The sequence below is a fragment of the Formica exsecta genome, unplaced genomic scaffold, assembly GCF_003651465.1.
Source record: "Formica exsecta isolate Colony F162 unplaced genomic scaffold, ASM365146v1 scaffold362, whole genome shotgun sequence".
Lineage (NCBI taxonomy): Eukaryota > Metazoa > Arthropoda > Insecta > Hymenoptera > Formicidae > Formica > Formica exsecta.
Genome location: NW_021850867.1, coordinates 27,416 through 36,500, shown reverse-complemented (window position 1 = coordinate 36,500; position 9,085 = coordinate 27,416). Strand labels below are relative to the sequence as shown.

The following is a 9,085-nucleotide window of genomic DNA, read 5'->3' as shown; positions in this document are numbered from 1 at the left end:
AGAGCGTGACAAAGCTTTCGCCACTAATATGTGAAAAGATGAAGGATAAGAGATATCTATTTAGTCAAAAATTCTGAAAAAGAAAAATGGCAAATGACTATATGGAACATTGTATAATTCTACATATTTGTATCTTTTCCTCTTCTTATTCTTTATTTACAGACACTATTCTCTCTTTGCCATTATATTTTTATCAAAAATGTAATAGAACAAACTATGAAATATACCATATTTTAATATAAAAATGTAAAATTGGAGATGTGTGAAATATAAAAAGAAAAAGATCTGTGATTGAAAGTACATTCTTTAATTTTTGTATGGAAGCAAATAAGCGATGCGAATTCTTCTTCCTTAAGATTCAACTTTTCCAAGATTGTACTCTGTTGGGTTTTTATGTCTATGGACGTATTAGAGGCGAAAGATTTCGAGCACTCTTCTTCTGTATTTTCCAGTTGTCATATGTGAAGTAGCTCAAACAAAAGAGAGTGTTGGTGCAGAAAGGTCAACAAAAGATTAAAAACACAGACAGTTGCCGAAGTGGAGATGACGTTTAATCGTAAATCAATAAAATTAATGAATTAAATAAATAAATTAAAAATGTTTATACACATATTTATATATATATATAATATATAATATAATATATAAAACATAAATAGGGTCCCGAGAGAGACTGCTGGAGCATATAGCGCGCATTCCTCGCGCCCTTCCGGTATGTTCACCGTTTTTGCTCGCGCACGGAAATCGTCATCGTCGAGGTTTTTGATGAATGAGATCATTATTCGTCTCTAGATACAATTCTTTCCGAATATTCGTCCGACTCGTTTCCATAATATCCGCCTTTCCATGATATTATTAATGTTCCCCCCTTTTTCTTTTCATGATTTTTTAATTAGAACGGAAATAAATGGATACTTCATAAATGCTTCTCCACGTGTCGCGCATTTTAAGGATGGAGAATATTTTTGAGGTCGGATTATTATTCTTCTCAAAAACCTCTCGATCGACTCCGCGTCTCCCGTCTCATCGAGATGAGGATTCACTATCGCTCTCGTGGTTTCCTCCCTTCATTATTTTTTCGCTCCTTCTCTCTCTTTCTCTCTTTTATCTATCCTATATCTGTTTTTTAACTAATCTAATGCGTTAAACTATCGTATTTTACATTAAATTGTTTTTGCCCCATGGTCTCTTCCCGTGACTCGCTCGCAGACTGGCCAATTTCCTTCTCCTCCTTTCGCGCCATTTCTTTATATACGCAATGATGGATGCGAGTTATGATTCCGAAAACTTTGGAATTGTTGCCGCAACGGCATTATTGCTGTTGGAGATCGCCAGTTTCTGATGAAAAATTGACTTTTCTATTTGAAACATTGCCATAATGGCTATATCATCTCTCATGTGTCTAACACATTTTATATTATTATTCATAATTAGAGCTATCAATTATTTCACATCAATAATTTATACGATCATAAAAAATAATGGATTTCTTAATGATTTACTATATTAAAATTTTAGATTTTAGAATGTCATCAAGATTTCATTAATTAGCGTGTTCTTTAAATAATTATTCTTTTGGGCGATTTTATGCATTTTTCCAACACAAATATACCGAAATTGTTTCCATCTTTGTTCTTCTCGAAGCGTAAAAGTGGAACGCGTAAAAGTGGATTTCCATTAAACGCTCGCATTATTTTTCTTTACATTCCGACCTTTCAACAGCAATGAACATGCCGCGACTGCCAAGTTCTCTAGCCTTACGTTCCATGATTTCAATAAAACCGAGCCATGAAACAATAAACTTGTTAAAAAAGAAAAAAAAATCAAAGAGAAAGATAGATTATTTAATAGACCGTAAGTTTTATTCACAAAAATTATTTTCGGCTTATAGAAATTGTTTTAGCAAAATACAAGAAAATAAACGATATTAATGTTTCATTTTTGTTTTCTCACACTCTTTGCTCCAACTAAGTCGGAAGAGAACTGTCTCTGTATAGATCAAAATGTAATTTTATGAATTAAGACTATGTTTCTATGCGAAGTCAAGAACTCTTTATAAAAATTCATTTTCTCTTTAATCTTTTCTCACATTTATTCTCCGTTATTCCAAGGCGCAATCTTATTAAATATCGACGTTCGATATTTGTTCGACATACGTTGATCATTGTGACGTTAAAAGAAAAGCCAAGAGAAGGAGAAGTGAGGACCCTTCGCGCGTCATCCTGATCATCTTCAGATGACAATACGCCGTCATAGTCGCGCTCATCGTCCTTGATCGAGACCCTGGGCTCTTTGGTATTGTTCTCCTGTTCGCGGAGACTCCGGAGAAGTGTGCGACACACACAAGTGCGCGCCTCTCCGGCACGCTTCCACGTCGTCGTTCTCGAGGTCAAGCATTTGCCGTTCGAATTCGCGATAGTCGCTCGAGAGCTCTCCCCCGATGACACGACGCCGAGAAGAGCATCGGGAGAGTCGAGAGATCGATGTGTTCTTTTCCCTTCTTTTCCCGCCCTTTTTTATACTGTCCCCTTTCACAAGCTCATTTTCATATTCATGATCTTTCGCCTATTCTTTCTATTATTTCCATTCTCCCTTTCTCCCACCGGAGAACTTTACGCGGAAGCGCGAGCACGTCGCGTAGTGACATTTTCTAGAAGGAAAGTACTGAATAATGCTCGACGAAAAAAAGAAGAAAAACAAGAAATGGCAGAAACAGTAAAACAAAAAGAATTGAAAAAATATACAAGAAAAAGAACAAGAAAAAGGATAATAAGATAAAAAGTAGAAGGAAAATGACAAATAGAAAAAGAAGAAAAAAAATGTAAGAGTAGCACTATAGTCGTATTGTAATAATTAAAAAAGGTACGAATGCCCGGTCCGAACTGTTTTGGAACCTGTCCCTGTATAAGGAATACGCAGGACCCGTTCTAATGCCCGAGATCGACGGAATCGAAATTCATCTTTTCTAACTTTCTCTCTCTTTTCTTGATTCCTCGCCTAATCGTCTCGTCCCTATCATCGTCTCTTCTATCTTTGTGTCTCTCTCTCTATTTCCATCTAATTTTCTCCATTCGCACGATTTTTCCTCCCCTCTTTGGTCGCGCGTTGGCCCTCTCACGACTCTATCTCGTGGGTTCCAAGTACACCGTAAGGGTAAAAAAAGGGTCTACTCATGTGTTTAAAGGGCCCCGCGCGATTATCGCTAGCAGTAGTACGAGGTAGAGAGTCCCAGCTTGCAGGAAAAGGGCACCCTACGCGGATTATACACACTTCCGGTGCTGATGACGTCCTTCGTCTCGCACCGTAGACCCGTGAAACCCTCCGCGCATCTGTAACAAAAAATTCGAATCGATTAGCGAAATTCGATTTGTATTGAATGCGCAATGTAATCGGATTATACAAAATCATGCTAGAATTGTATTAATATTTTAATATTTTATTCTTTTCTTCTCAAAGAAACAAGAATATAATACACTCTCAGTTTTTTAATTATTATTTATTTAACTATAAATTAAAATAATTATCGGTGAAAATTTTTCATTTGATTTCCTTAACTTTAACGTTTTCCTCTGATTTTAATCTTTATTCACATTGTATTCTTTTATTATATCAATCTGAAACTATCTTTTAACGTAGAATTAACGGAGAAATATAATTAATCACACACACACACACACACACACATACAAAGATATAAATATAAATCGATTTTCCAAATATAAGTCCGCGAACCGGATTATATCTTTAGTTAGGTTTAGTATTAGTTTAGTGACAAAATTAAAATATATATTTAGTAATATCTCTTAATTACTCTTATTTTTATTTAATTTTTATTATCTACGTTAATCCTTAGAATGGGACACCGTCCTGACCAGACTGTGCGTCGTCGTCGCGGCGAAATTTATTAGCCTGTCTCGGGATTTTTCTCGGATGCGTGTGCGCGAGACGAACAGTTTCTTAATTTAACTAAATGTATGCGTCGCATCAGAATCCGCGCGACGGCGTCTTTCGCACGACGGACTGCAAAAGAGGCGCGAGGGACGCGGCCGAAGACGACGGAATAACCGGGGTTTTCGAGAAGAGACAGGTCCCGATGCGTCGTTTCTTTGGAAAAATAATGTTATGTCGTCGTCGTGGCTATTTATAGACCATGGTTAACTAACCACGACGAGAGACGAGTTCGAAGCTACCGCGAAATTAAGAGTCCCAGCGCACGCTCGGACTGCGTTCGGATAAATAAATTATAGCACGTCTCTATATCGTTTTCTCTATACCGTTCCTTTTCAAGCGTCTTCTTTCCATTTTTCCTTTTTCTCGTTCTTTTTTTACATTATAAGCGGCTGTCGCGTCGCCTCACATCAATTTTTTTTTCGATTTTCCAGAAAAGTGTGGGCTAACTTTTATAAGAGTTAATCTAATTTAAAGTCGTACGTTCGCACGTGAATGGACGCATAAATATCCGGCAATAATCGCGCTCGCATCTTTTTTGGCGAAACGTGCTTGCGTCCGAAACGCATATCTCGGGACACGCATCCTCTTAATCCGGCACTGCGGTGGAAGCCCGGAGAGAAGTCTACCTCTGCCTTCTAGTGTCTGGAAGCCCGACGGCGTGCGATAAAGCGTATTTTTGTCACGACAAATTTGGAGCGTCTGAGACTTGGCGCGACGTTTTTATTTCTCGAAATCGCACGCATAGGTAAAACGAGAGCGGAAAAGGAAGAGGAGGGCGAGAGGGAGGAAGAACAACGGAGGGAGGGACGTAGAAAGAGGGAGAGAAAAAGTGATACACCGTTCCAGAAGTGTCTCCGATGGAAAGAAGGAAGATGCTCTTCGAAAGGCAGAAAGAGAGAGCGAATCACGTTCCTCGAGACCTCGTGTCTCTTTCACGCCGCGAACGAACGCCGCGTTTAGATTGTATTAAAAGAGTGACAGGGGACATATGCTAAGGGGTTAACTACGCGATAAGTATGCGTAAAGGCGGGACGACGAAGGCCGCACGTCCGACGACGATATTTATCCGCAGCAACCGGATGGTTGATCGAATTAGACTTTGTCGCGAGTTTTTCGCAGGCACGAAACAGTAGCGATTTTAACGCGTTGCTCACGATTCGAGAGTTTTTTGAGACGCGCTGCCTTTACCGCGATTTACGAGGGCCTATGTTAAATATACCATCTCCTCCCCTCCCTCATGAATTCACTGCCAAACGAACTGAAACACTAGCGCAGATAGCACAATTTACTGTACCATTCACTTAAACCCATTAACGTGTCCCGCTAACTTTGCCGCCAGCCGTCCCCTCCTTCTCTTCCCCCGCCTATTCGAGTAATTGGCTTTCTATTGAGATTTATCGTAATCATGCGTGTACCCGTTAAAACTCGGGAAACTCTTTTGCACGCCGTCGTAAAACAAACTCGACTCGCGAGTTTGTGAAACGAGGAACATTCGTTTATTTGCGAGAATTAGTTAGGATGACACGGAGTTGGATGGAATTAGCTCGAGTCACCAAAAATTCATATCGTGGAGATATTGAGAAAATACATATGACAAATATTAATATTTTAACATATTATACTCTTTAAATTATATCTTTTATTTAACTTACCCGCGAATTAACATACTTTCCTAAATAATTTTTCAAGCTCCGCGCAATTTCGATGAAAATTGGGAAAGTTCGTGAAAAAATTCTAATGTTTATCACACAAATAGACGTCTTCAGAAGCGTTAACCCAAAAATTATTCTCTGTAGTACTTTTATGGATCGCGGGTGGTATAAAATATTCTCGCCAAAAATAATTATGGACGGTCGTTAAAAATCAATTTTTCCCATTGACAGATTTTATAGGGCTGCGTGCTGATATGTGACGCTCATAAAAAAAATCGTAAATTAGCGTAGCTCGTTAATTCAGGATCACGTTGGCAGGATCACGCGAGATTCGTCGGTTTTCTCGCGTGATCGTTCTCTGAATATCGATCGCTATTTCACTTTCCGGGGAATTTCGCGAGTTTTTTTGATAAGGTGTTATTTTGCTGCCTATTTCTCAAAATTTATCGTCACGATAATGTCGAAATAAAAAATCTTTTCCATTATCATTGAAAACTTTTAGAAATTATTAGAATTTCGGCGCGAAAGAACTTACGAAAGATGGTGTGCGAAAGCTATTGTCTTAAATCAATAATCTAGAGAACTTTTCTCAATAGGAAAAAATATATTTCTCTAATATATTATCTTTTTCAAGTATAGAGAGAGAATATGTATGAGAGTTTATCAATGTGATAATAATAAATATAAGATTAAATGTACGAAGAAATTACCGTGATTGTCAAAGATCGATTGATGCTTAATTATATATAGTAATTTAATTATTTAATTTTATATTTGATTATTTATATTTTTATATAAAGTAATGGCCACATAAATATACAATGACCATGCAATGATAAATTTGTTAATATTATTATTATTTCATACATATATTATTATATACTTCTAACTGACAGATTATTCGACGATTAACTCTTTTTCTCTTTCTACTGACACATTTCTCTTATAATTAGTACATAAATTTATTCAAATCAAATAAACATTTCAAGATGACAAGTAAACATACGAGATGCAATCGGTTGATGAAAATAAAAATAATAGTCGGGGAAGAAATCGTGAGATCGAATATTATCGATCTTTATCGATATATACGATCTTCATTAATGAAATCTCCAAATCGATATGTCCTGATTGAATGAATTATCGCTGATAATTACGATTGAATATTCTTGGCCGAATATTCTTATCTTGCAGTGACAATCTGACATTTAAAGGGGCGCTTTTAGAAGTATTTATAATTAAGATGATCTATATTTCATAAGTCAATAAATAATTCAATTGTGTAAAGAAAGATACTAATTAAAATATATAAGATTGTTCAGAAATGTGTCATATAATTTAAAATTTCTCTTAAGAAGTTTTTTCACACATTCAGATTAGATGTAAGCTGTATTATTGCCATTACGCACGTTTTATTCATAGTTCAAAATTTTCTAATTTTCAATATTAACTAATTTTGTTTTTTATGAATCTCGTATCAATTTTTATTTAACGTGAAATTGAAAAAGGCCATTATTGATCTCTCAACTGTTTGATTCTTAACATCCCACACAATTAATGCGTATGTGTATCAAATTCCAAATAAAATTTCGTATAATATTTGGTTAAAATTTATTAAAAAAATATAATTTCGTTATATATTTCTCCTGTTGAAGATTAATCCGTTGAAATTTTTTCAAATTACATAACGGTCCATAACTACTAATTGTCAAACTCGAAATATTCATTCTTCTCCGCAGGAAATGTCATAATTAAATGATATCTTGTATGTATAATTAATCTGAGAGAAGTACTGGCCAAGATGGAAACTTCAAAGTTGCATTTATTAAAATCGTACGCTAACCACTTTGTTTCAACAACAACATACGAGATAAAACGCGCGGTACTAGACGAGTCAAGTTAATTTTACAGAACACGATGCTTTAATCATATTTAAGCCTCGTAATAGCGCGGTCGTGACGAAAGTCGACGAAATGCGCGTACTTTGCAGTAATAACTCAAAACGTTTTTCCACATGGCGGTACGGATTAAAAATAAACAAACCGAACAAAAAACTAATTAAAACACGGAAAATTTGCAAGAAGGGCGCAAAGAAGATATTCCGGCGGATGCCTGTCTTTTCGTGCCAGTCTGAACACGGTCGCTTTCCTTTTTCTAGGTATTAATTAAAAGTAGCACAGCAATCCCGTAGAAAGGCGAGTCGCTTTTTTCGAGGCCGGCATTTAAACGCGTCCTTAAGGAGGCGGCTTTCCTTTTATAATATTTTTTGCAACGATGGCAGATTCCCATAATTGCAGTCGCAATAATGTTACGTAAAGTATTCTTCTAAATGTGTGTCAAACGAGAGATACGACATATCTTTTATGCGACAGATTTTTTTAGATAAATTTATTGTAGTGTTTTAAAACAATCTAACGCATAAAATTTAATTACAAAGTTTAATTAATAATCAATAGAGTGTAGAGGCGATAACCCATCTAGTCAATTTTGGCTACAGAAGAGACGGCTTTGAATTTGTGAAAGAATCTATAATTAAAAGATAATACGGTTGTGGAAAATTGATAAAAATATAATTCTTGATACATATTATATACATGTAGTATCATATTCGTAACTACCTATCTAATTCAACTACCTATCTAATTCAGTTAATTATTTAGATATGGCAATTGAAACATAACGCATTTGGCTGTATGTGTCCCAATTGTGTTGTTGGCAATTTTGCTTATCGCGAAATTAAAAACTCTTTTTCGTACACGGTGCTCGACCACGAAAGAACCACGAAGTCGACGTCGCAAGTGAAAGAGAAGAGGGTGTTTATATGTCGCGAAATTAATTCTCAACCGAGGCAGGGGGAAGGAAGGGGATGAAGGGGAGAAGGGAAGTGCGGATGGAACCAAAAGAAACTTTGTACGGTTTATTTAATTTAATAAAATTTTCATAATTTTGCGAATAACGCTTAAAAACTATAGCGATGTTTACGACTAGAAATTTTCGTATTTATTCATATTCATATTGAAAAAATCGATTTTTCAAATGTAATTCGAGTACATTTAAGGATACATATATATGGAAAAATTTATATATATATATATATACATATATAATAAAGGCAATTCCATTCTGCCGACTTGAAAATATGCTGAAGATCGATTCGACTTTTTGGTTCGGCTATTCGATATGGCGATTTCTTCCGGATAGCAAGCATCTCGACAATGCTCAGGGAAGCACATAAAGATGAGAGCGTAAGGAGATCGGCTGAAAGGCCCAAGGGCCTTCGGGAGGAGTACTCGAAATCGAGTCTCCGCAGCTGCCACTGTACTGGAAAATACCGGGGTCAAGATACTATCTTATGCAGCGACGGATGTACCAACAAAATGCAAAATGATCGTCGACGAGCGAAAGATCAGCTCTTATTTGTTATTCGCTGCCCGGACAAATCCACAACAAACGTATACGAATTCGCTACGCTACGGTTATTC

At 36.4% G+C, this 9,085-nt stretch overlaps 1 long non-coding RNA gene across 1 annotated transcript in view; it reads right to left on the bottom strand.

Moving 5' to 3' along the window:
* Nucleotides 1-9,085, bottom strand: part of LOC115238879 — a 69,300-nt gene that overhangs the window by 36,305 nt on the left and 23,910 nt on the right. Inside the window, exon 2 of the long non-coding RNA XR_003884556.1 lies at nt 3,271-3,329. This is a non-coding gene — a long non-coding RNA (uncharacterized LOC115238879). The remainder of the gene's footprint in view (nt 1-3,270; nt 3,330-9,085) is intronic.